Source organism: Talpa europaea, assembly GCF_964194135.1.
Source record: "Talpa europaea genome assembly, chromosome: 6".
NCBI lineage: Eukaryota > Metazoa > Chordata > Mammalia > Eulipotyphla > Talpidae > Talpa > Talpa europaea.
Window position 1 is genome coordinate 106,437,557 of NC_140072.1, and position 27,344 is coordinate 106,464,900.

The window sequence follows — 27,344 nt, forward strand, 5'->3', positions numbered from 1 at the left end:
ACATGTTGATTATTAATATTGTAAATCTGAAACTTATATAATGTTAAAATACCATAAATTTGCATAAAAAGGAAAATGAAATGGGAAACAATAGCTGAGCTAAATCAAAGCATACAATAAGATAGTAAAAAGTAAGTCACTATTTAAGACTACATTTAATGGGTTTAAAAGTTTCAGTGAAACTCAAAAGTTTTTCCTTTGCATAAATTCATCTATCTGCACTTTATGAAAGATAGTCTTTAATTATAAAAATATACGAATGTTGAGTACAAACTTAAAAATAGCAAAATAATAAATTGAAAGTCTGCTCAATTATATTACTATTATTCAAAATAGTCTCTACAAGAAAAAACATTACAGAAGATAAAATGTCACTTCACAATGATAAAAGATTCAATTCATCAATATTATATAGAAATTATATATTTTTTATATATTTCATGTAATAATTTCAAAAGTGTATAAAGGTATCACTTGAATTTCAAAAGTTATACCACTTTACTTTTAGGAAAAATGAACATTAGTATCTGTTTTTGCTAACCATGCATACAAGAACTTGGGCATATAAGAACTGGAGTATAGGCCAGAGGTACAGGGGTTGAGAGGAGTCACCAGAGGCCAAGTGGGGAGCAGAGCAGGTGGATCTACTGAAATACACAGCTGAGGGGAGTAGCGGGGTGAGACTGGAAAGATCTGCTGTGCCATGTGGGTCAGCTCCATGGCCAGGGTTCAAACTCGTGCTGCAATGGCTGCCTATAGCTTTGTAGTGCTTACACTTACTCCTTGCTCCACCATGGAAGCCCCTTAGAAGGTTTTTTTAACAATACCCTACTTTTAGCTAGTATGGAAAACCTGTGATATAAAATGTTTGTATGGTCACAAAAAGAAAATAGGCACCGACATTTGGATATTTAGCTCTCTCAATCATTGACAGATCAAACAGACCAACCATCAGTCAGAATATAGATTTATGCTGATTTAAACAATTAACAAACAATATAATGAGCATATAAAAAACATCACAATCAACTGTAGTTATTCAACACATTTTCCCCCCAAACTCTCATGCATCTTTATAAAATAGACTTCTTCCTATGGAGTTCTGTTCAGCAAACCTCAACCACTTTTACAAGCTACGTATCTTGTAATACAGACAGTATTGCGCAACATTAGTTCTACTAAGTTAGCAACCCTAGCAATAAACTTATAAAAAGGAACCCTCCATGAGTTTAAAAATTGAAAACATTGTTCTGAATAATTAGTGGATAAAAAATCCAAAATAGATATTTGAAAATCAGGGTGATTTTAAAAGTTATTAATCAAATCTTATGAAACTTTAATAAAGTATAACAATATTGGGGATATATAGCCTTAAATTTCATGTTAGAAAAAAAGAGAGGCTAAATAAATGAGTTAAATATCCAACTTTGGAAGATGAAAAGCCAAAAGCTAAAGAATACACCCTAAGAAAGTGAAGCTAGGCAATATTTATAAATCAGCCTGGCTACATGTGAATCTCTTCTTTCTTTCTAGTTTTCTTAGCTTGGGCAAGTGACTTAAGCACTCCAATTTCTTCATTTATCATGTATGGGTAATTGTACTAGCACCTGCCTGGCAGAGCTGTGGTGAGGATTGCATGTGTAAACCGATCAAAGATACAGAGTGTCACAGAGTGTCAGGATTTTTCTCTGTACTTTGTGGTTAGCCTTTATTATTTAAAGAGCAGAAATAAATTAGGAGGAGATAAAACAAATCTTGTCAGACGGCTTCTTAAGGAGGACTAAAATCAGGTTGTCTCTTCTAATACCGCTAGGAAAACAGAGAAAGGATCAAATTCACACAATGTTCATAAAGAACAAACAGAGCAGGAGAAAGTGACCAGACACGGCTCTTAGACAAGTTTACTACAAAGGATCATAGGAAATGGGGCAATATAACAGGAGTTTATTGGAGGCAAGTGTGGTTTTAAAATGGTCCTTTTTTCCTCCAGTATGGGTTAAACTAAGTCAAGTTTGCATGCAGGTGGTAAAGTTTGAATTATTTATCAGTGGCTATGAGCTTAAATAAAACTCTTTTTTTTAAAGAAAATCCTACTTTTGCCAGAGATAGAGATATTAATTCAGAGCAACTGATTATTGGGAGACAAATCTCTGCCAGGCACCCAGCTAGGAGAATTACATGATTTACAAGGTGGGTCTGACTGTATTTATTTATTTAATTATTTCAAGATTTGAGAGAAAGCAAAGGAAAGCCTCAGACAGGAATTAGAGGCAGAAACACAAATATCAATGAAACCATAAATGTTGAACCCTGCTCCCCCTTAAGAGCTATCTTTTTGCCCTTTTGCCTGAAATATTTCTCTATTCAAAGACCACATAACTATCTACCTGGCTCACTCATCCACTTCATGATATTCTCTTCTGAATGTTACTTCCTCAGTGAAGCCATTCCTGACCACTCTATCTATGAACCTGCTCTTCATGCTCTATCCTGTGATCGTATCTCATTTCTCCTTGTAGTGCTAATCAAGCCCTAACATTGCATAATTTTCCTATTTTTATTTATTGATTATATCTGCCTCCCATTGGGATGACCCTTAATTGCTTGAGGGCAGAGACTTAATTTTGTTTACTGTTATATTCCACTGTTCTAAAAGTATCTAATATTCATATGATCTTCAACAAAGTCTAAGGTAAGAAGGAAAATAATAAATGAGTCTAGTTGTTTTTGCTTACAGTCTAGGTATTGGTCTTCCCTCTTGCCTTTCATTCGCCACTCACACTGAACACCTGGGCTATCAGCTCTACCTGTAAAATATTTTGATTCTTTGTAAACTTCCATATCTCTATTGTCATTATTCTACTCCAATATACTCCTACCTATTGCCTAGAACTTAATAATAGACCCCTAAATTTTATTTCAACACACTATTTCTCTTCAAATAGATTTACTTACTAGAAATTAAATCATATTTTAATTAATTATTTTTTAAAGATTTACTTTTTTTATTTATACAATGGCTGGGGTACAGGCCAGAGGTGAGGGAGGGTGAGAGGATTCACCAGCGACAGTGGGGAGCAGAGCATTCAGAGGGACGGAGGGCGGGCGTGCAGGGGAGGTCTGCTGTGCCATGTGGGAATTTCCCTGGCTGGCCAGGAATCGAACCCGCTCTGCAGAGGCTGCGGACAGCTTCATAGTGCTGTGCTCAACCTGATGCACCACCGGGGAGGCCCCTTAAATCATTTTTTTAAAACAATATTCAGGTAGCATCACTTACCATGGCTAGTGGTTCCCTTACCCATTATAAAAATCAGTTTTACTTAGATGATCCAAATTTCTTACCAAATTCTATCCTATGTCATTTCTGAATTATACTTTTCTTTTCATTCTAGCCCTATTGGTCTCCTGACACCCAAGCCTCTGAAGGGCTTCCTTCAGAGCCCTTGGTTTTAATGTGTTGCAAGCCTAAATCTGTCCTTGCTTATGCTTCTAGTGGAAGGCTCTTTTGTAATTCATATTCCATTTTAACTGTCACTTATTCAGAAATACTTTTCTCTCACTACCACACCTCTGATGTTCCTGCAATTATTTTCTCTCATGTTGCCTTCCATTGTAGCACTTATATGGAATAGTGATTATCTTGGTCTTTATTATTTACATGGGTTTTTTGTTTACCCCTCTCTACATAATGTAAATTCCATGAAAGCAGAAACATAGTGGTCACTTATCATTGTATTTACAGTACTGGAATCATGCTGAACATATAATCATAAGAAACTATGTAGGGTTGGAGATTTTTACACTACTTTGAAAGCTTACAAATCAGTTTTTCCCCTATCATCAATGTTGCCAGAAGACATGAGATTTCAGGATCAGAGACATGGTATAAATCAAATGCAGTGCATCAAGCAGTATATGCTTTAAATTTGCATCTGTACTACCTGGAGGTGATTTGGAGCTACATAGGTGAATTGTGCACATGCAATTGGTCTAGGTCACAGCCAAGGAACACTAGAAATCTTCAAGAAAATTTGCTCAACCTTTGTCTTAAAGGGAGACAATTATTCTGAACCACAAACAAATATACTTGCTTCTCCTCAGTGAGATATTCTGTCTATATACCAATGTCGTTTGCTTTGTAGACATCCTTGAAAATGTAGTACACAACAAAAGTTGACAATGTATCTATTCAGAAGAATGAGGAAATAAGAGACCGAGGGGGAATTGTTTCCTGAGACTAGGAACTGGCAATATTCCGCACATTGGGTTAAAAGTCAGCCTAAGTGTTTGCGTGTTGGGGTATGGCTGGTAGTAAAAATTTGGATGAACATTAAAAGGATCAGTAGATTACTTTCAGTCAAATTGGGAGGATTCTGTAGATGATGTCACTGGAAAAATAACTGCATATGTAAAGTTTCCAAGGTGATGTTCCATAGCACAATGGTGTGGTATCAGTGAGCAGTTCGGGCAGGTATGCCTAATGGCCTAATCGAAACTGTTCTGTTTGTGGTCTGTTCCTCAGACTCATTTTTTCCTGACACTATACTGCTCCCTAGTGCCTTTTTGTTCATGCTACTTTCTACCAGTTTTATCATTTTATTATAACAGGGATAATATCCTAACTAAATAGAAGTCTCCATATCTGTTTTTTCATATTTCAATTTTTGTTGATGAGTTTAATATTGTTGTTTTATTTTTATTCCTATTTCTACTGCATATTGTCTGTTCAGAAACTAGATGCTAAAGAGATTTGGCTTTCCCTCTACTTGAGTTTTGAGTTCTGCTTGTACCTGGTCAGTTACCAAGAAAGCTGCCTTCCCTGAAATCCTGAAAAAAATGGATTGTGTGTATTACATAGGCCTATAAAAGAACAAGAATGGCATTCAATGTAAGCATAGCTTCAAGTTATCTATACTAATTTTTATATAATTTAAATAAAAACTCCTTCTCCAACAAAGTATGGTGTTTTATATTTGCACCATCACTCTTTGGGACATACTCTCCTTTTTCAGTGTCTTGGAATAATTTTTTGTGTCTGCTTTGTGACAGAAATTTGGTCAGGTACAGAGATTCCAGTGTAAATAAGTTGTTATTCCTATTCAAGTAGATCTCACAATTGTTAAATAAATAATTGCAATAAGCTTAAATATTTTTATATTAGAATTATGGCATGATAGGTACATGGCAAGACAAATGTAATGGTAAAAATAGGTGGAGGACAGGCATGGTAAAGAGAATCCACCCCTTCAAATATGTGACATTTTATTTGAATGTTGAATGATAAAAAGGAACCCCCCAGGCAGACTGAGGGTGTTGTAGGTCAGCAAGCAGAGAAAAAAAACATTACAGGCAAAGGACATTTGGAAATTAAGGAGTCACTTGGAAACATGGATTCTGAGTTATGCCATTAATTAGTTCATTGACCTTACTGTCTTAATTTCCTTGCTTGTAGTATGAGGCTATTGATAGGTGATCTCTAAAATGCAGTTATAGCTATCTTACTCTTATCAAGTCTAGATATTATTTTCTCCTCTGAAATGGCCATGCCATCATTTATTTATTTTTATGATAGGATAACTGTTAATAGGACTCTGAATTACTAAGATATTTTCCTAGATGTATTGGTCATAATCAGTATTGTAAATCTCTGACTAGAAAACTGCATGATTTTACCATATAGAAACAAATACATGCTATTTTAATTTCCATTATTTCTTTGTGATAATGCACATGGAATAAGTACCTAATTAAAAAGATTTAAATTGTGGATGAGCTGAGACTGTCAGATACAAACCAGTCAACATTTGTTTAGAGCCTTTTTCTTACTGTGAATGCTCAATAAGAAAAAATGTACTTGCTCTCTATTTGTGTGTATGTGGAATAGCTCAGAGTAGTTACCTAAATTGCTGATTCCTCAAGAGCATGTTGATTAGAATGGTTAGAAATAAAAATTTCTTTAGTCAGCTTATACCATTTTGATATTTTTTCATCAAAAGCCTTTGCCATTTTATTTTCAGTATAATGCAGTAACCATTAAGGATATTAGAATGCAAAATACATCATTAATCTGTCTGACACACATTAGCAGGAACAATATTAAAGACAATATTATGTGTTTTATAGTTCATTTCTTCCCCCTGTATTTGTTTCCCTTTTTATAATTATTTTTATTTGTAATTAAATAAAATATTTTTATTGTAGTAACTTTGGTTTAGACACGGTATTTCATTTAGGGGAAAGGTTTACACCTCTTCAGATGTATGTTCTCACACCACCTCTACCTCCAGAGCACCTATATCCTCTACTATAGTCCATGAGCCCTCTTCCCTCATTGTTCCCTACCTTTTACCCTTCCCTTTTGTTATTCTCAATTCTACTTCCAGATTCCTAAGGTTTGTTTTGTTTCAGTTATGTCTGTTCATTTGTTTGTTTCTTTATCTTCCACATATGATTGCAATCATCTTGTTTGTCTTTCTTCTTCTGCTTATTGCACTTAGCATATTTTCCAGTTCCATCCATGTTGCTGCAAATGGCAAAATTTCATATTTCTTTTTCATAGCTGAATAATATTCCATTGTGTGTATGGCATATATGAGTATATATACATATGCATGTGTGTATATATGTGGATACATACACACATACATATACATATGCATGCATATATATACACACATATACACACATACATGTATATGTATCTTTTTAACCAACTCATCTGTAATTCAGCACATGAACATACAGATGGCTAATAATCATAGGATAAAACGCTCATCATTATTTATCATCAGGGAAATGTAAATCAAAACCACAATGAAACATCACCTCACTTGGTGAAAATGTTTTCTATCAAGACCAGCATCAACACGGTGTGGTTGTGGAGAAAAAGGAATACTTTGTACACTGTTGGAGAGAATGTAGATGGTCCAACCACTATGGAAAACAAAATGAAAGTTTTGTAAAATATTAAAAATAGATCTTCCATATAATATAGTAATCCCACTCTACCCAAAGAATACAACGATACTAATTTGAAGGGATATATGCACTCCTATGTTCTTGCAATAACAATTGCGATGTTATCTCCCTTTTTATACCCCTATTTCAGAAAATTTCTCAACTAAGCAAGACCCAATTTTTTAAAGAAAAATATTTATGAATATTTACTAACATCAGACTTAATTAACATCCGTAAATTCTTGTTGACCTTTCATCCCTTCTAAACTTGTGATTCTTTTTTTTAACTGTATTTTTTTATTGAGGTAACATTGGTTTATAACATTATATATGAATAGGCAGGGGGTAGATTCACAACTCTTTAGATGTATGTTACCAGTCCATGTGATATTGGAATTAAAATAGACAGAGATTAATAGAAGACAATTGAGAGCATATAAATAAACTGAGTCATATATGGTCAGTTAATTTACCGTGAAAGGGCCAAGAGCATACAATGGAGAAAAGAAAATCTCTTTAATAATTGTTGTTGGGACAACTGGACAGGTACATGCAAAAAAAAAAAAATAAAACTGAATGACTATCTCACACTCTACACAAAAATTAATTCAAAATTGAGTAAAGGCTTGGCTGGAAGACCTAAAACCCCAAATACAGAGAAGAAAACAGGTGAAACATTGTGCAACATTAACTTCAGTGATGACTTTGGTTACTCAATTCCAATGTCAAGGGGAATAAAAGCAAAAAATAAATGGCATTACATCAAACTAAAAAGCTTCTGCACAGAAACAATAAACTATCATTAGAATGAACAGACACTACAGAATAGGAGAAAATATTTGCACATTATGCATTTGACAAGAGGCTAATACCCAAGAACTAAGACTCTAAGTTTCCTTCTTCAGAAATTTAAATGATTAAAGTTAACAATTTGCCTAAACATATTGATAGGGACATCCCAATTGTAAGGCATTTCATTCACTGATACATATTACTTAACATCTCATAGTATATGGAGGCAATTGTAGCCTCACAGAATTATTGCCCAGTGGTCAAAAAGCAGGAAAATTAGTTGACCATGACACTTACTATAGAGATTAAGATGATAAACTTTGACTTCTGTCCCTCATTGCACATGCAGAAGAATGCTGCAGTAGCATTGTCAGATCAAAGACCCTTAGACATTATTATTGTTGTTGTTGCTATTTTATCTTTAAGCTAGTGAAAGAAAAATGTAAGACATGGCTTCTGGGAAAGACACATCTTCTAGTTTTTCCTACTTCCTCACTGCATAGTAAGTACTATAAAAAGGTTTGAGGCAAAAAACACTACAATGTATGGTCTTTTCCCTTGCCTTCTATGTGGCATTGAAGAAAGGGAGGGATGGAGCCACCTGGTTATCTGGAAGACAACTACCTCAGTTTGAAAAAGATTAGCAATTTCTTGAGTCAGGAATTTACCCAGTAAGTCTGATAAATAGAAAGAAGACAGTCAGCACTGGGGAGCAGGAAAGGGATGGGAGAAAGGATAGTGATCTTGGGATCATATAGAGCCAAGTATGTTATCTGAGGAACTTTGTTTTGTTTATTTTTCTCCCTGTTCCTACTCAATTCAGAGTGCATTGTTTACATTAGTAAACTCTAACTTCCCTTCACTCCTCTAAATGAAGAATTTCTTCAACTCTTCTGAAATAACTTCATTCATTTTATTTCCTCAGAGTGATGATAGCCGTCAACTTGGCTCAACCTCTGTTAATAAGTAATCCAAGTCTAAGTGTCCTTTAGATATTTAGATATCTTTCACAGAGATGAAGAAAAAGAACAATCTGAACTTTATCTAGTATTCTTAACCATTTTGTTTGATATATTTTGCTTTATGTTATATTTATTTCCTAGAAATTATTCTTCTTGATTTGTTGCAATATATAAATAGTGTAAGAAATAAATGTTCATATGACTAGTCCTCCAAAGATACTAAAGATATGACCCTTTATGTCTGATGAAAATAGATCAAATCCTTATTATCTGAAGAGATAAAAATGTATGTAAACTGTATTATCTTATATGTAATTTCAACTTTATTTTAAAAAAAGACTTCTTAAACACTATTATCTAATATTAATTTATAAACATATGAGACAAAAGATTCAGTGCATTGTAACAGTGATATTTGAAGTGTTGAATATTATTCTTTTTATGTTATGAGTACAAATATTTTCTACAAGGTGTTCTTTCAGAGGTAGACAGCTTTGTAACTACTTTTATTTTAAATCCTCTCCTTCAGTAACTGTTACTGATATTCTGATAGTTTGATCAGAATTACAGCCTTTACCATTCCAAATTACAGCCTTTACCATATTTACTTTACCATATTTACTTGAAATGGAAATAATAAATTTATTATAAAAACATACAAAGAGGCAAACTTTAAGATTTATCATGTAAAACAAATTGCGCAGTTGGTGTACGACTATTCACACTTCCATGTATTATTTTTCTGTTAAATAGCCAATTTTTAAAATACAAACCTTTGTTATAATTATTTTTTCCAGAAAAAAGTAATGTGCTATTTGCATGACAGTCTTAGAAGATATTTTGTAGTGACTGCTGTGTTAAATCTTAACATTGAACCCTTTGAAACTTCTACATTTACAAAATACTCTTTCAGAATCTGCACATTACATTCTTTTATATATATATATATAATATACATTATATATATATATAATATTTTTAGTTTATAGTAACAGGATAATGGCACCCTGACTTTGCTATTCATTAGTGCATTTGCTTAGTATGAGATACAGTAATCAGATTTTCTAAATTATAGTTGGAAATCCATTTTATTCTATTTTCCTTGAAAAATATGTGCATGCTTTTTCTCTACACATTGATTTTTCATTCTCTTCATGAAGGTATAAAAGTAGCCACAGTTATTATGTTTCACCTTTTAGCTGTCATACAGGTTTCTGTTGCAACCAGAGCAATTTAGGTGACTGTGCCTTACTAAAATTAGATGAACAAATAAGCATCTTTACAATCCTAAGATTCCTCATGAAAGCTTTAAGTAAAAACTTTATATGTGTTAGTTCATAAAATATTCAGCAGAAAGTATTTATAGGCAGTATCACCAGCCATAATGGATTATTAGCATATGCATAAAAGAAATTTTCTACAAACTTCTATTCAGCTACATAGACAATTTTGTTACTTAATATGTTTACTTTATTGGATTCTGCTCTAATAATTTTTTTCAACTCCAAGATAGTAAAGATTTTACATAGATATGTTTTCCTTTAAGTCCTTCAGTTTTTACCTTTGCTATTTAGGGCTTAAATCTAGCTACAATTTACGTTAAGGATATAAAATATGTAAATGACCTTACTTTTTTTATATGAGTGTCTTCCCCAAGTGACTCTATTGATTTTGTGGCTTAACCTCTATCCTATAACTTTATTTTCAACAAATATTTATTAAGACTTGTAACAAGTACTGGTATAGAGTAAGGTTCAAAATCTCTTCCCAAAGTGAACCTATTTTTCTAAGTGGAGGAGTAACAGTTTAATCTACTGAAAAAAAATTCTGGTAATAAAAAGTGCAATACAATATAAAAGAAGGTAAGACATTTTTGAACTCTGTGTTTTTATAAATTAATTTGCCATTGTGATATAATATTTGCTACATTTATGCATGACAACATTCAGGGAATGTGATTTGGTTTTCTTTTCAAAATTTTCTTTGGTATTTGTTGATACTTTTTTGCATAAATTTTATTATCAGTTTAATGAACTTGTAAACAAATCCTTGTATTTCTGATTTGAATTTCACAGAATTTACAATTTAGCCTGAGGAAATTAACATGAAATGACGTAAATTTCAAAAATAAATTTTTATTGAGAATAAACTGTTAAGGCGAACAGTCGATGTAAGGGAATCATTAGGACATGAGACGATGGTGATTCAGATAATGGTGAGTGTAGGGAACACAATGAGAAGTGATTGGATTTTGGATATGCACTGATGGAGTTCCAAATAGATTGTATATGGGTATGGAGGAGAGAGAGATGTGACTGGGAGAATGGGGTATCCATCCACTGTATAGGCAGAGATCAGAGAATAGGGATTTTGAAGGAATCATATGTTTGGTTTTAGACATAAGTTTGAGATGTTTGTGGATATCTTAGGAAAGATATCAAGAAAATATGCCAGTTGATATAAGTATCTAGAGTTTGGAAGGGAAGTATTGTTTCGTGGTATAAGTCTGACTGTTGTCACTATATTGCTTGTATTTAAACTCTGAGGCTGAATGACTTGTCATTCATGTGGAAATGAGCATAGATAGAAAAGCAAAGTAACAAAGACCAGTGTCTGGAAACACTTCAGTATTAAGCAAGTCTTGGAAAAAAGTTAGTAGCAGCTTTTGTAGTTTGAGATGAAACCAGTAAATTGAAAGTTCAATTACAAATTGGTCAAATGCTGCTATCAATATAAGGACTGAGGACTGACTTAGATTTGACATCAAAAGAGAGTATTTTGAATTGGTGAAATTGATTACAGCAATTTCAGAGAAGTAGCAGGAGTGAGATCTGATCAGAATAAATTTAAGAATGACTGAAAAGAGGAAAGTTATAGACCAAAAGCAATGCCAATTCTTTCTAGAACTTTTGCTCTAAAGAGAAAAATATTTAGAACTGAAACTGGTGATAAATACAATGTTGCGTTTTGGTTAAGATGGGAAAAATATCAGTATGATGAATGATTATGGTAATGTTCCCACTGGAAGAAAACAATTCATGGTGCAGGAAAGAGAACAGTAATTGAAGATATGTCTTTCAGTATTAAAGGATATACAGGACCTAATATACAGGTGGAGTACAAGTGGTTTACGATGTCTTTATTTTTAAAAATTGTATTATGTTTTATTAACATTGGTATACAACACTATATATGATTCAATAATATATGTTCATATCTCTTCAGATATGTGATAACATCCCATATCCATAACCAAGGAATCCATAGTTCTCCACAGTAGTTCACTGGACCCACCACTCTTTTCTCCACAACTTCCAGGCTCCCCTCTTGTAATCTCAACTCTACTGTCAGATTCCAAGTGTTTGTTTTGATTTGGTTTTGAGTGTTAATTTGTTTACTTTCTCTATATTCCACTTGTGCATCAAAAAATAGGCATTTGTCTTTCTCCTTTTGTCATATTTCACTTAGATTAGTCCCCTCCAGGTCCATCTGTGTTGTCAAGAAAACAGGATTTCATTTTAATGAAATGCATTTAAATGCATTTTATTTTCCATAGGGGCTAGGCTAGTCTACAATCTAATCAATAGTGTATCAGGGTTCCTATTTACCCTATACCCTCAGTCCCTCACCAACACTTGTTTTTTTTTTTTTTTAATGAGCCATTCTTACTGGTTTGAGATGTAAAGCTTCTGTCTTTAATTTTATTTATTTATTTATACAAGCACTGGGTACAGTCAGAAGTGCGGGAGGGTGAGAGAATTCAGCAGAGCCAGAGTGGAGAGCAGAACAGGCAGAATGACGAAATACGCTGCTGAGGGGAGCAGCGGGTGTGGCAGGAGAGGTCTGCGCGCCATGTAGGACCCTCGCCTGGTGGCCGGGGATCGAACCGGCGCTGCAGAGGCTGCAGGCAGCTTCACAACCCAGTGCTCAAACGCTGCTCCACTGGGGAGGCCCCTTCTGTCTTTAATTTTAAGTAATTATGTTGATTCATGGGCTCTTTAAGAAAAGGACCTTGAATGTTATTGGGCCCTATACCTGCTACTATTGAGTTACAGTAGCTAAACTTTACATTCATCACTTTCTGGTTAAATCAGCTGTCATTATGTCATGAGAGGATTAAGTAAGAGATTATCCAGTTGTCTGTGTTGTTTGATCATCTTGTTTTGCACATAGATTTTAAAAACTGGAATAGAATCTTTAAAGTTTTACTTCCACTTTAACATTTTCAGAATAATTTATATTTTTCTTATTAAATATAAAATAGGTTAAGCAACATCTTATTTTTAATCAGAATCATCTAATTTTGAAATGAAAAAGGAATTATACCATAATTTCATTCAATTTGCTTTCATTCAAGCTTTCACAAATGCAACTCAGATTTAAGTAAATACTTATATACTTACTTTTAGGAAGTACCCAGTCACACATACAACTATTTAGCAACTATTTGGATGTTAGATAAAGTGAAAGTTTTATATAAAAATGGTAGCTCTTTACATAATATTCCTGATTCACTTCAACTTCCTGAAAAAAGAAATTTATCAAATTAATAGAACTTCTGGGAGATACGACTTTCAAACTATTTTGTGAAACTTGACCTAGTATTGTTTATGGGTCTTAGCTTCTCAGTAACCAGTTTTGTGGATGAACATGCCCTTGAGGTTCTTATTATGCTTGTAATATCCTTCAGTGACAATGATCAGAAAACTTTGAAAGAGATGTGAATTATTACTTACAGGACCTAGAAATTACCCAGTGACCTGCGTTCACACAGAGAGGTCACAGGTAGAGAAGGAGAGCACAGTTGAGGTTGGAGTTTAGCTTTTTGGGGTCCTGGGTAATTGTCTAGAGTTCCACAGGCTGTTTCTTTATTACTGCTATAAAACATGCAAGAGAAAAACCAAGTGACCAAAATGGTCAGTTATCTAAATCAATCAAGTTCTTTAAAACAAATGAACTTCAGTGGTAGAGGGGTGGGACCTGGCTATTTATCTAGTCAACCGGCTGGTGATGTGTTTATTTATGACAGCTCTCCTGGAAGTATATGCCTCTTTTAAGTGGATGCCTGGACAATCAAAGCTTAGGTCAGGCACATGCATTATGAATAAAGAAAAAAAATACTGTCAGGAATTACACTACAACTGGGTTGGATAATAAAGAATTGAAAATTGTTGGCTATGGCTGTTCAGATGAGGTTTTTGGAAGCTTTTGTTTGGGTTTCCTGTGAAATCAAAACCAAACACTTTGGAAAAAATGTTATAATTAATGGGAAGGTGAGAGCAGCTGTTTCACAATGTCTTCATAGATCTGAACATGGCACTCGGAGGCTAAAACTGCAATAAAATTTTCTGCATTCCCTTTCGTACACTATGCCAGCCATTGCTGGAAGTGTTCACTCACCATGGAAACTGTTACTGTGGAGACTGCCAACATTATCACTGATGAGTGTCTATCTGCCAAGCACCATCTTTCTAGTCTGAGTCCTCACAGGAGCTCTCTTGTGAGGGAGGAGAATTTGTCTGGTGATCACTGTAAACTCTTTCAGGGAAGATTGTACATAATAGGACTACATGATCCTTGTACCTCAAATCTAATTCATATGTTCTAGCTAGTTTGTATTGGTTCATTATTAGAAGATTTTTGCTTTGTTTTTGTTTTGCAAATATATGTATATCCAAGTTCAGTATAAGGCCCAGTAAATCTCAGTTTCTTTTTGTTGGGTTGAGAGTTGATTTTATTTTGAAATGATTTATGTATGTTTCTGGAAAGCCTCAGATATAAACAACTGAATTATGTCCCTGGTTATACTTAATAACCTTCTAGAGCTGGGCCTCCCCTAGTGGTGCAGGCGGTTGTGTGCAGTGCTGTGAAGCTGTCCGCAGCCTCTGCAGTGCCGGTTCGATCCCAGCCAGCCAGCGAAGGTCCCACATGGCGGGGCAGACCTCTTCGATCTCGCCCGTTGCTCCCCTCAGCAGTGTATTTCATCAGTCTGCCTGTTCTGTTCCCCACTCTGTCTCTGGTGAATCCTCTCACCCTCCCGCGAATCTGGCCTGTACCCCAGTTCTTGCATAAATAAATAAATAAATAAATCTTTAAAAATATAACTTCTAGAGCAATGCATCTTAAACTGTCTGTGGTGAAGGATCAGTTCTCCCTATTTATAACAAATTAAAGTTTTGTAAAGCAGTAAAATGATGTAATTACCTGAAAATGAAACAACACAAAAAGGCACAGAGAATACAAACCCCATTTATTATCATTAAATTCAACAAATATACAGCTACTCTGACAAATTGCCCTAAAGTTTCTAAACACTCTCAATTAATGTAATATCTGCAATTAGACTGTTAATCAACAGTTCAGGGATGAATTGTTGTCCCCTGGCCTCATTTTAGGTAGTCTTCTTAATTGTAAATTTGATCATCCATCAGAAGGATAAAATATTACCTGTCCCTCCCTATTGAGGAGGACTCAGAGACAATAAATTAAGGGGGGTTTGTGATGCCTTGATGATAAAATTGAGGGTTCACCCTTTTTCAGTGTCTAATAAATACTGTGTATGTGGAATAGGTCAACACTGTTTTTGATATTTGGGGGAAAAAAAAAACAAACATGTTCAGAGGGTATAGTGGTGCATTTTGTGTCTATGTAAAGATTTTTCAGTGCTTTTTCCCAAACTGTCAGATGTCACGGTGGAATTCTGCCATCAACATTGACACTCAGCTAGCAGTGACAATCCATGATGTTAACCACAAAGCAGAGCTGACTGGCATAAAAATATTGACTTCACAGTACATTTTCTAAGAAGAATGAATAGAGCTATCCTTAAATTGTTGTGTTGTATGATCCAAAGTTTGGTGAATGGAAGGCATGCATTTTAAAATGATTTTTCTAAAGAAATACTTTATTTTTACACAGAAGAAAATAGAGCTTAATGTAAAGTAAAAGTAATTCAGTGAAATGTTGAATTCACCTGTCATTCTGGATGGTTATTTGCTTAAAAAAAGCTTTTAAAACTAAACAAACTTATATAAAGCTGGAATTTAGGTAGTGGATTAATTTTTGATCTTCAAATACATTGTAATAGAAAGATGAAAGATACTTAAATAATAAATTGGTATGCTTAAATTGAAAAAAAGGCCTAGAGATTCAAAAGATTTCTTTCTTAGTCCAAATTACATATTTGTGAGCACATATGATTGTACTAAGTCACTTTGTAGTGTAATATGATGTTAATTAGAAATCTGGCAATCAGTTCTTTGTTGTCAGGATTGTTTTGGGTTGCATGCAAATTTCAATAATATGGTCAATATTTCCTTGAAGAGTGCCACTGAATTTTTGATAGGGACTGTGTTGAATCTGTAAAATGCTTTGGGTGTGGTGACTATGTAAAAAATGTTATTTTTTTCCATTCCATGAACAAAGAATATCTCTCAATTTCTTTGTGTCTTCTTGAAAAGACCCATCTTAAAGCAGACAAACATGTAAAGGAAAGATTTTGTCATATTTAATTCATCTTCATATGAAACCTGCTGCTCTCTTCTTGATACTGTATATTCCTTAGCAAATGATCTAAAAGCCTAGTTTGCTGCATTTACTGCCATGTAAATTTACTGCCATGTAAATTCCCCATACTTAGGCTTTTACTCCTATTAATTTGTCTCATGTTAATTTATTTGTTTATTCAGTGTCAGGACAACCTAGATGGGTGTCAAAATTTCCCTACATCCCCCTACAGAAGAGTCATAATGGAATCAAGTCCCATTGTCCTTAGTGGAACCCCAACAAATGCAACACATTTTTATTGTTTATATCTCACTTTCCTTAATACTTCACTTACATTTCCAAAGATAGTCTCTCAATTAAACAACCTACATTTAAGTCTTTGTCTTAGAATTTATTTTAGGGGACCTCCCCGGTGGTACAGCGGGTCGAGCACAGCACTGTGAAGCTGTCCTCAGCCTCTGCAGTGTGGGTTCAATTCCCAGGCTGGAGGGAGCAACCCACATGGTGCGGCAGACCTCTCCCCTGCTCCCCTCAACAGTGTTTTTGGTTCATCTGCCTGCTCTGCTCCCCACTCTGTCCCTGGTGAATTCTCTCACCCTCCTGTGCCTCTGGCCTGTACCCCAGCTCTTGTATAAATAATAAATAAATCTTAAAAAAAAAGAATTTATTTTAAACAGAAATCCAATTAAGATTGTATATACAATGTTACTTAAACTCGATAGCTTTTTATTATGGTCATTGTAGTCCTAATGCTAGTACTGCCTTCTCATATATACTTCCTATGCTAGAATTGAACATGAATATCAGTTATAAATGGAAGTGGGGGAGAAGAATGTAAAATAATATAAAAGGGAAGCTAAACTAAGGAAGACTTCTTGCTAAAGAAGAAATCCATAGCAAAGCAAATGGGAATAAAATGGTTGAATGACTAACAGTTTTGCTTTAAAACTTTTCTTTATTATCAATAGATCATAAAAGTGTTGACAAAGAGAATGCTTAACAGTTAGCAACAGTTTCCCTTTTCTCTGAGCTTATCTTTTTGTCTCTTTTTCCTGGAAGAATGAGGAGAAAAGAGGAAAATTCTGTACATATTTTTCAGTTTTCTGAATTAGTGCATTATATTACATTTGTTTCAGTAATTGCTAGTTCATTGCATATTGAGGCTATTAATTGTAACCTGGACAATTTTAATTGTAATATTGCCATAGTAACACTAGCAAAGGTGACATGATAACTTAATCATCATGTTTGGCATCCAAATATGCATATTTAATCTAGACATTGCTATGATTATGAAGACTTTAATTTGCTATAGTTAGGTTTTTTTTTTTTTAATTTTAACCTAACTCTGTAATCTGAAAATTATTTACGTGGACTCTTTGAAAAAGTGACAAACAGTGAAAGAATTATTTTTGCTGCATCAAAAATTATGTTCCTTAAGAAGACATAAAATGTTAATAACTGTGTGATGTTGCTTTTTACTTTGTTGACCAAGAGACTTTTTAATAATGCTTTTTTTTCCCTAACCATTTAACTGGAGGGCCAAATAAAACTAAGTGCTTGAGATATTTCTTTGGAAAATCAGCAACATATTTTTATTGAAATATGACATTTTTGCTGGTTTCAAAATGTGCTGAACTTGCAAGCTGTTGTTTATTCCTCACAGTAAAACAGCAAGATTTTCTCAATTTAATTTTTTTTGCATTTGAAGAAAACTGATTAAATGCTTAAAATAATTAAATAAATTTAAAATTTATTTTAAAATATTAAAATTTATGGCATTTCTTTTAATTCAGTGCTTGATTATCATATCCTACTGAATTCAATTTAAAATTTAACACATTCTTATTGTAATTTTTATTAAAAATTGAATGATACCCCAATATCTATCTGCACAAGGTAACCTGGGAGAAATTTCAAAAATCAGATCCAATATCTTATCTTTGGGGTTTCTGATAGATACAGAAAATATATAGAGAGATATAAAACTGTTCCTAGCCTCTTTTCTATAATCTCTCTCCCTTAACAAAATAGTCAAAAAACTAGATGTCTGTCTCCATCTGAAATGCTTTCAGTGACTATGAAATTTACTGAACATACCTCAAATAATACATTTTTAATCTTTATTCTTATTTTTTCATTTTATTTGAACTAGAGAGATTATTTTAGTTTACTCTAAATGTCTTCAGTGTTTAAATGGAGGATGAATTCATCATATACCTTATCAAAATATTAAATAAGAGTTATCAATATATTAGGGTAAGATCAGAGTAGTAATTCGGTGCTCTTTAGTTTATCTCAGTCTTCAGTAGTTGTGTTTTCCCATTTATTTTCTTTACTTTAATTACTGATCTACTTTCTAGACTATATTTAAAGTGTTTTCATTTTTTTATATATCAAAAATAATCAAAAATAAATATTTGTGATTTTTTTATGTTGAATTGTTTTCACAATTATTTTCAGACACAGACTCCCAATATATGTTCTTATATTTTCTCAATTTTGAATTGAGAAACTTTTCCCTCCAACCATTTTCTAGATTCAGTTTTTAAGTACTGGGTGTTGTATGTTAATTAAATGATCAATACTTAGAGATCTGTGGCTATTTTAACTCTCATAAGAATGAAAACTTTCTGGAATAAAAGTGTTTAGGATTTAGTTCACCTCCAGATCTTGTTAGGCTATGATATCCTCTGACTATAGAATAAAATGCCAAGGCAAGTTCTTAACATTTAGGTTGGCTTTTGAGAACAGATAATAGTCACTACTGCTTGGAATGGAAAAGCAGATTTATTCTTGGAGTCAATATTGAAAATTAACCCAAAAGCTAACAGGCCTGTGGGAAAAGGGTCCCCAACTAACTACTTTTCTTCACACCCCACCCCAAGTATAATTTAATTTGTACACTATTGGGGCAGGCAGTTTTTCCTCAGTGAGAAGGGGGAATTACATTAAGCCAAGCATAGTACAGAAAGAAAGGCTTCATTTTTGTGGGCATATATAAATTCTCTGATTGAATAGTATGCAGTACTTTAAACTCAAGAGATCATTTTCTCTGGCAGATTTAATCATATGGGAAGAAATTAAGAATTTTAGGAGGATATAATGATAGTTGGATCTCTTTAGGCTGTGAGAGGGGGGCTCTAAGCTTCCAGACAGTGATTCCTACTTATATTGTAGGTGGCAGTAAGGCTTAGCACAGGACGCTTATTCACAGTGGCCTCTCTACTCTGCTAATTCTGCAAGGTTTTCCTTTGCCCAAAACTTGATTTGTTTTTACAATTTCTTATATGTTTATTTTGTTCATAGGATTCGTTTCCTGCTATACATTTTGTTTTCTTTTACTTTAAAATAAATCACAAAGATATATAAGTATATATCTTTTGTCATACTATAAAACTTATTTTTTATTTGATCAGATTTATTTTCTTCTACTTCATTTATTTTCATTTATATTTTATGACCTGCATGGTGAAAGATTCAGTGTGGTTAAGTAGAAAAAATATGGATTTTTAACACTTAGGTACAACTATTAATCATATTACTTTGACCAACATTTTATCTTTCTTGAAACTCAATTTTCTCATAGGAAATATGAGACTGATAATGCCTATAAAGCTTGTTATGGCATTAAATAAGAAATTGCATGTGAAATTTCTATAACCCTGGATGGGTTATAGTTTTTTGTTCATTTGATCTAACTTCTACTTTAGGAATATTTGTGAATTATCTCAAATCAGTACTTAATATTGAATCTTTATGCCTCACACTTCTTTAATCCATTATAGCTTTATTTTACTAAGATATAGTGTGCTTTTCCTAGTGTAGATCAACAGTAAAGATTGGTAAGTACTACACTGTATTTACCTCAAATTGGGGTCACATGTTTCTAAACATCATGCCTTGTCTTTCTGTTAGCTTTTATGACCAATCAGATCCAAATCTGTTTACTGTCACTTTTCTTTAGCCATTGGGATAAGGAAATGTTGGGGGTCCACTTACTTTACAACCCATAAAAATGTTGCTACTGAAATTCCTCTCCACATGATGCTGATAAAGTGCCAAAGCCAGGGAGGGCATCAGCCTCACTCTCATAACCTGTTAGCAGTTGGGATGTCATTTGGATTAGAAAAATTAAAACCTGTAGAATATTTGACTCGTTATTTGGTGGGTAAAATAGGAGAGTAGAAGAGGGGCAAGTGTCTTGGAGTATGATCTTGGTGTCTAGCCCAATGTTTTCCCCATTCCTTTTTGGTCATATCCCCACTTTCTTCAATAAATTTGTTGTTCTTTCTCTAACAAAGCATTAAAACATCTTCAAAACTTGCTTCACGGATTCAGGTCTTGTACCTTTAATAGTCTACTCTCTAGAATGTTATGAGAGATGTTTCTTTTTTACTCTGGGTATTTTCTTAGATAGACCTTAGATTTCATTAATCAAATGTTCTATGCTTTATTGTCACTAATAAATTTTCTGTCAGTCAATTCCATTACCTGTGGCATTTTGTCTATTTCATGTTTTTTTTCCATTATCATAGCATTATGTAATTAATATCATAATTGTAAATTAATGAAAAACATAATTTTATCACATACTTGAATGTGGAATATTGTTTTACTACATGTAGCCCCACCTATTTTATAAAGCTCTCGTCACTGAAACACAAGGAACAAAATTATAAAAAGCTTGAAATCAGGACAGAGAAATCAAATAGTATATCACTATTCTGGAGGAAAACAGCACATTTTGTAAACTAAAGCATGCCCTTGAAGTTTATTAAACTGATTATATATTCAGTAATATACCAAAAATTAACAATTTACCTTAACCATGTTACCGTTCTTTTCATGCCAGGATTTCTACATGGAGGCTTTCTTAAATAAGGCTTCCTATTTTTGTAAACTTTACAAGTTACAACGCATGCCAAGTAACACACAATAGACTAACTTAAGTACTCTGACCAATAGTGGTGAATCCTTATTTTCAATATAGCAGAATTAGTTGCTCTACAATAAATTGAAACATTTAGTCATTTAAATTTTAAAATCCTGGCCCACTAGATGTCTTGACTAGAGCTTTCTTTTCTTCATAACAATTTTAACTCCTACTTTAAATTCAAACTTTTCTTTATCCAAACTGAGACCACAATCCATTTCAGTTTTGATAATTGAAATGTCATCTTTATGGTGTTTCAGTGAGGTTAATGAGCCTTTCCAAATAACGTCTCCATTACGGATTTATTTAATTTTTTAACTGTCCTTTTTGGGTGTTCTGCAGCAGAGTAGGGAAATCTGCTACACAGTTCCTCTTTCAAATCTTTGATAAGATGGTAAATGATTTTGTGAAGTTTAAATTTTTTGTTCCTTCTTAGAGAATCAGAGATCATTTGCTCCTTAGATCTCCTCATAGTATATGATTCTAAATGTCTTCCCAGGGGAACTCTTACCAGGCTGATTTCTTCTTTCCTCCCTCCTTCCCTCCCTGCACTTGCCTACAACCCTTATTTTTTTTTTTCTTTTTAGTTCCAAGTGTATTACTAGCACTTTTGCCCTGAACCTCCCTTCTGTCATATCATGCTTCACATCTCCACTGAGTTAGGGCTCCTTTCAAGTTGTTTGCTTTATTTTTTCCGCTCTGTCATTTTTGATTTGTTCTATCATCTCATTTTTAATTTTTGTGCTTTTTAAATAGAGATAGATTTTCAGACTGCTGTGTTTGCACCTGCTTGTTTAATCTGAGAACTAATACCAGTGAGGGGGTAGTAGTTATAAAAGAGGACCAGGGCAATAGGGCAGCAATGGATCACTCCAATAGACTCAGCAGTTTGCACTCCTACTTGCTGTCATGCCAGTTAACAGTGATCCCCTCCTCTGTGCCAACTCCTCTTGTGTTTACTTCCATGTTAATGTATTTGTAAGTAAGTAGCTGCAGCACTGGTCATGGAGTATAGTTGGTATGGGATCAGAGACTTGGAGTAGTTTTGTTTTCTTTTCTAGCATATTGTCTTATCCTGGTGTGCTTGCTCCTGTTATTGACAAATGTTTGATGTCTACATTGTTCAAGCATTTCTTTGTTTTGGTTTTAGTCCTGGGTTGAGGGGTGGGAAGTGTTTTGGATATATCTACATGGGCTTTGAGTTGTAGACTCTTCTATAGGGAAAGTCTGTAGACTACAGTCTATAGTCTACTAAAGTCTATAGTCTATGACTAATTTCAATACGGTTAAATATCATTTTCACCCACACCTAAATGTACTAATTCTAGTTCACACTCATGTGAAGCATCATAGGTTTCCATAATGTTGAAAATGGCCTCAGTGGAACCATAAACATCAACATTAATAATTACAAGAAGTTAATTTCAATCTATTTCTTCTTTCTCTTTTGGCTTTAATGGTTTTGTTCTTTATTTTTTCTTGCTATTTCATAAATGACCTCTCCTTCCAGGGAAAAACACCACACTTTTCATTGGCTTTTGAATATTCTTCAATTCCTTTTATTTTTTCCTGTTCTTGCTCATACTTTATCCAATCAAAAATTTTATGTGCTCTTGCATCTGAATCTACTTTAAGAATTTCAAACACTGCAGCTTACAATTCTCACTGGCATGCTGCAACAAGCTTTGTTGATAATGTTTCCATTTACATCAAACATTAATTGCTCTTTCTCAACCCATTTCAACACCAGAACTCAATCTTTGCACAAAGTTGTGCTTTGAATTATAGCTGTAGCAAGAGGCTGTCCTCCCTTGTCTGTGAAAGATTCTATTACTGTTCCTTCCACTGGCTGAGTATGATTTGCTTTCAATTTCAACACTTCTACAAAGGCAATTATTGGCTCTGCCTAAGCCATAAGATTATTGCTGTAAGTGCAAAAACACACACTACTTGAATGTTGCCTCCACAATCTTCACAAGTCACATCACAAGCTAGCAGTTCTTTTTTGACTTTTTCCGGATCAGCCTCAGCTTTGTCACATTTGTTTATGGCAAGGACAATAGGAACTTGAAGATATCTGACATGCTGAATAGATTCTACAGTATGTTTGATTACTCCATCATCAGCTGCTACAACCTATATGATAATGTTACCAACCAGAGTGCCTCTGGTTCTCAATGCAGAGAAACAAGTATGTCATGACAGGTTATCTTTTCTGCAGAAGGCAGGGAGACAAGAAGCACACCGATGTCCTGAGTGATGCCTCCAGCTTCTATTGAGTTTTTTTCAGTTTGTCAATAATGTCACTTTTCCCATGATCATCACAATCCATTATAATAGCAACTGGAAACCTTGGGGCTAATAAAACTGGATCTGCCTAGGGTCTTTTATGCATCTTTATTTTCTATGACTTTGTCCTTTTTATTTTGCTTTTTTATTATGTCATCCTGCCTTCTTTACCACTTCTTTGATCCAGACTTTATCGAAATGTTGTCTGCTTCTAGTGAATCCTGGTCAATAGTGGTATTCATTAAAGGTTCACATATAAAATCAATGTCTTCCCTCTGCCTGGCAGCAACTAAGCCATCATTCCAATCCATACCTCTAGCTTCATTTTAGATTTTGTTGATGATAATTGGTACTTCTGTGATCTTTCATCCTTCTTTGTTACTAGAACTCTGTATTGCAATAAAGCAGTCCTGATAGGTGTCTTTTTGCCAGGTTCAGACATACAGCTGAACTATCCTGCCCTAGCAAGTCAAGGAAAACACATGACTCTGTTGTACTAATAAATGTTCTTCTGTGACCCAGACTGTGCTACTGACTACAAGTAGTGTGAAATTATAGCAAGTTCTCCAACTTTTTTATTTTCTGTTTCATGTTTCTCTGCTCATTAATGTCAATCAGGACTTGAACTCAGACTTTCAGACTCTCAAAATCAGAGCTCTTCTTTTTATTTTATATATTTTTAAATCATTTTTCATTTTTGCAGAATGTATGCATTTTCATCTTGGGTATAGTCCCCATGCAATTCCCACCCCCCCTTATTTTGACTGTAATCCCTCATACACTCCCACCCCACATAGTGTGTCTCTGGTGTTTAGTTGCTTGTTGATTTTGATTTTTACTTTATTATTATTAGTCTTTATCCTGGTCCCTTCTTTAGGTCTTCTAAATCCCTGCTATGAGTGAGACCAGCCAGTATTTTTCTTTTTTCTTTCTGGCTTATTTTGTGAATATTACTCAGCAATCAAAAAAGATAAACTCATGCAATTTGCAGCAACATGGATGGAGCTGGAAGGGATCATGCTCAGAGCTCTTTTACTTCAAGGATGTATTTATCATAGAATTTAGCTTCTGTATAACTCCCAAGGTGTCTGAATTCTGAGACCTGTTGGAGATCACTTCTATCAATTCTTCATTATCATCTCTTTCCTGCTCCAACTTATGTGTTCAGGTATAGTTAGCTTCAATATATATGAGCATAGTGCTATATTAAGATAATCCATGTGAAGAACTTGGGTATGTTCAATTGATATTCAGCATTCATTCCTGTGTTCTATAAAGGAAAGCAAGCAAGCAAACAAACAAACTGGGTTTGAAGTTTGCCTTGTAACTCAAATTCTGGATGCCATAAATTGGAATCTTTCCATAAATTGTATTCCTTCATATGACATTTATTTTATTTTATTTATGTATACAGGAGTTGGGGTGAAGGCCAGAGTGTGGGGTGGTGAGAGGATTCACCAGAGACAGAGTGCGGAGCAGAACAGGCAGATCTACTGAAATATATTGCTGAAGGAAACAGTGGGCGAGACAGGAGAGGTCTGCTGCACCATGTAGGTTAGCTCCCTGGCCTGGGATTGAACTCATGCCACAGTGGCTGGTGATATCCTTGATAGCACTGAGGCTTTAACCTAACCCCTGCGTCACCAGGGAGACTGAGAACTTTATTTTCTTCAAACATATATTTTTATTATGGACAAATAATACTCAACTTATTATAGTAGATATTATCAATTTCATAGTTCTCATAGGGAAAAATATCTAGGACTTTTTTTCTTTTTTTCAAAACAGTGCAGAGAATTTTATAATACATAAACTTCTGATCTCATCTCTGTTCCCTCAGGATAATTTTCAGTTGAATCACCAAGTTAAAATGTGCACATTTTAAAATGTTTAATTTATATTGCTAAATTTTCTCCAAAAACATAATATTTTACATAAATGTTTAACAAATATAGTAGAGTAAAAATCACATTATATCAAATCCTCCATGATAAATACTATAGTTCTTTATTATGCTGCAGTTTTTTATGCAGATATAAATCTGATTAGATAAGAGGTTATCTAAAATATAGACAAACTCATATAACCCAGTAAGCAACAACAAAAAAATATTCCTGTTAAATATAGGCAGATGAACTGAATAAACATTTTTATGAAGAACACACAAATAGTCAATATTTATACAAAAAAGTGCTGACATTAATAATGACCAGTAAATGAAAGTAAAAGCCACAATGAGATAACACCTCTGTTAGGATGACTATTATTTAAAAGATAAGACATAACAACTATTGGTGAGTATCTAAAGAAAAGGGAGTGCTTGTAAACTATTGGTGGGAACATAATACAGTCACTATTTAACACATTATGGACGTTTCTCGAAATAGTAATAAAAAATTACCTTATGATTTAACAATTCCACTTCTGGTATTTATCTGAAGGAAATGAAATAAAGATCTTGAAAACTTACCTACACCTTCATGTTCATTGTAACATTGTTTACATAGCCAAGATCTGGAAACAATGTAAGGTTCCTGGATAGAAAAATGGGTAAAATAAATGTGGTGTATAGATATATACACAGTGGAATATAACTCAATCATAAGAAGGAAGGAAATCCTTTCATTTGCAACAATAAGGATGAATCTTGAGGTTATTAAGCTAATGAAATACATCAAAGAGTAAAAGGCAAATTCCATAAGCTGTCACTCATATATAGAAACTCAAAAAAAAAAAAAAAACTGAATTTTGTAGTCCATTCAAGAACTAGAACTTAATTATCCTCCCCTTAAATGTGGACTGGATTTGATAACTCTCTTCTAATAAATAGAACAGGGCCAAAGTAATGAAGTGGAATTTCTGATTATGCACAAGGCATTGCAACTTCCTTCTTCCACTCTGGCATTATTCACTTTATTAGATGCCAGTTGTCATGTCATGAAGACAATGAAGCAGACCTATAGTGGTTATAAAAAGGAACTGAGGTCTACTGAAAGCCACATGCATTAGCCATGTTGAAATCAAAGCCACATGTTGAAATCAGATCTTTCAGCCTTGGTCAGGCCTTCAGATATATGTAGTTAACACCTTGACTGCAACATCCAGAGAGATCCTGCCCTGAATAATTCAATAATTCCTGACACAGAAGACTGTATGGCATATGTTTGTTATGTTAATCTGCTAAATGTTGGAGTAATTTGTTTTACAGCAGTAGACTACTAATACAGATTTGCTGCTACATTTCAGAGTAATTTATCATGGAGCAAAAGATAGTATCTAAACTGACATCTCCATGGAGCTATCTCATAAACTCATTTCAAACTTAACATGTCTAAATGGAACTGTTGGTCTTCTCTCAAATCTATTCTGTCACCAGTCTTTTCAAATTAAGTATATAGCATTTTATCCACTCACTTGTCTATGTCAAGATGCTGATATTAATCTTTCACATCTCTCTTCTGTAATACAACAATATATCACCATTCTTTGTAGGTTCTAATCCATAAATATACCTTGAATCCATCCACAGCTCTTCATTTCCCCTATCATCCTCCAGTCCAACCTGCTGACATGTCTTCTTTAGAGTCCACTAACCTAAAGTCATTAACCTGTCTCCTAATTTCTTGTTTCTTTCTAAACCATTCTATAAGTGGCACCAGCTTGAAAATTAACATGGTTCACAAAATCCTGCCCCCTACCTCTGTCAAACCTTATCTGCATTGTTTTACCCTCTTCTCAGTACTCCAGCCACACTGACCTTTATGTTACTCAGATGTACCTAGTGTTTGTTTGCGGCAGGATATTTGCTCATACTGTTGTGTTTACCTACCATGTTCCCTCTACTCTCAAACTGCTTAATTCCAATGCTATTTCAGGTATAGTTTTATTTTTTTTTTTTTAAA

The 27,344-nt window shown here is 34.0% G+C and overlaps 1 pseudogene across 1 annotated transcript in view; it reads right to left on the reverse strand.

Annotated features, from left to right (window-relative positions):
* Positions 1–22,906: 22,906 nt before the first annotated feature.
* LOC311171861 (translation initiation factor IF-2, mitochondrial-like) overlaps positions 22,907–27,344 on the reverse strand; it is a 44,281-nt pseudogene continuing 39,843 nt past the window's right edge. The window contains exon 2 of the transcript in view: positions 22,907–24,039. The product of the transcript in view is annotated as a translation initiation factor IF-2, mitochondrial-like (transcript). The remainder of the gene's footprint in view (positions 24,040–27,344) is intronic.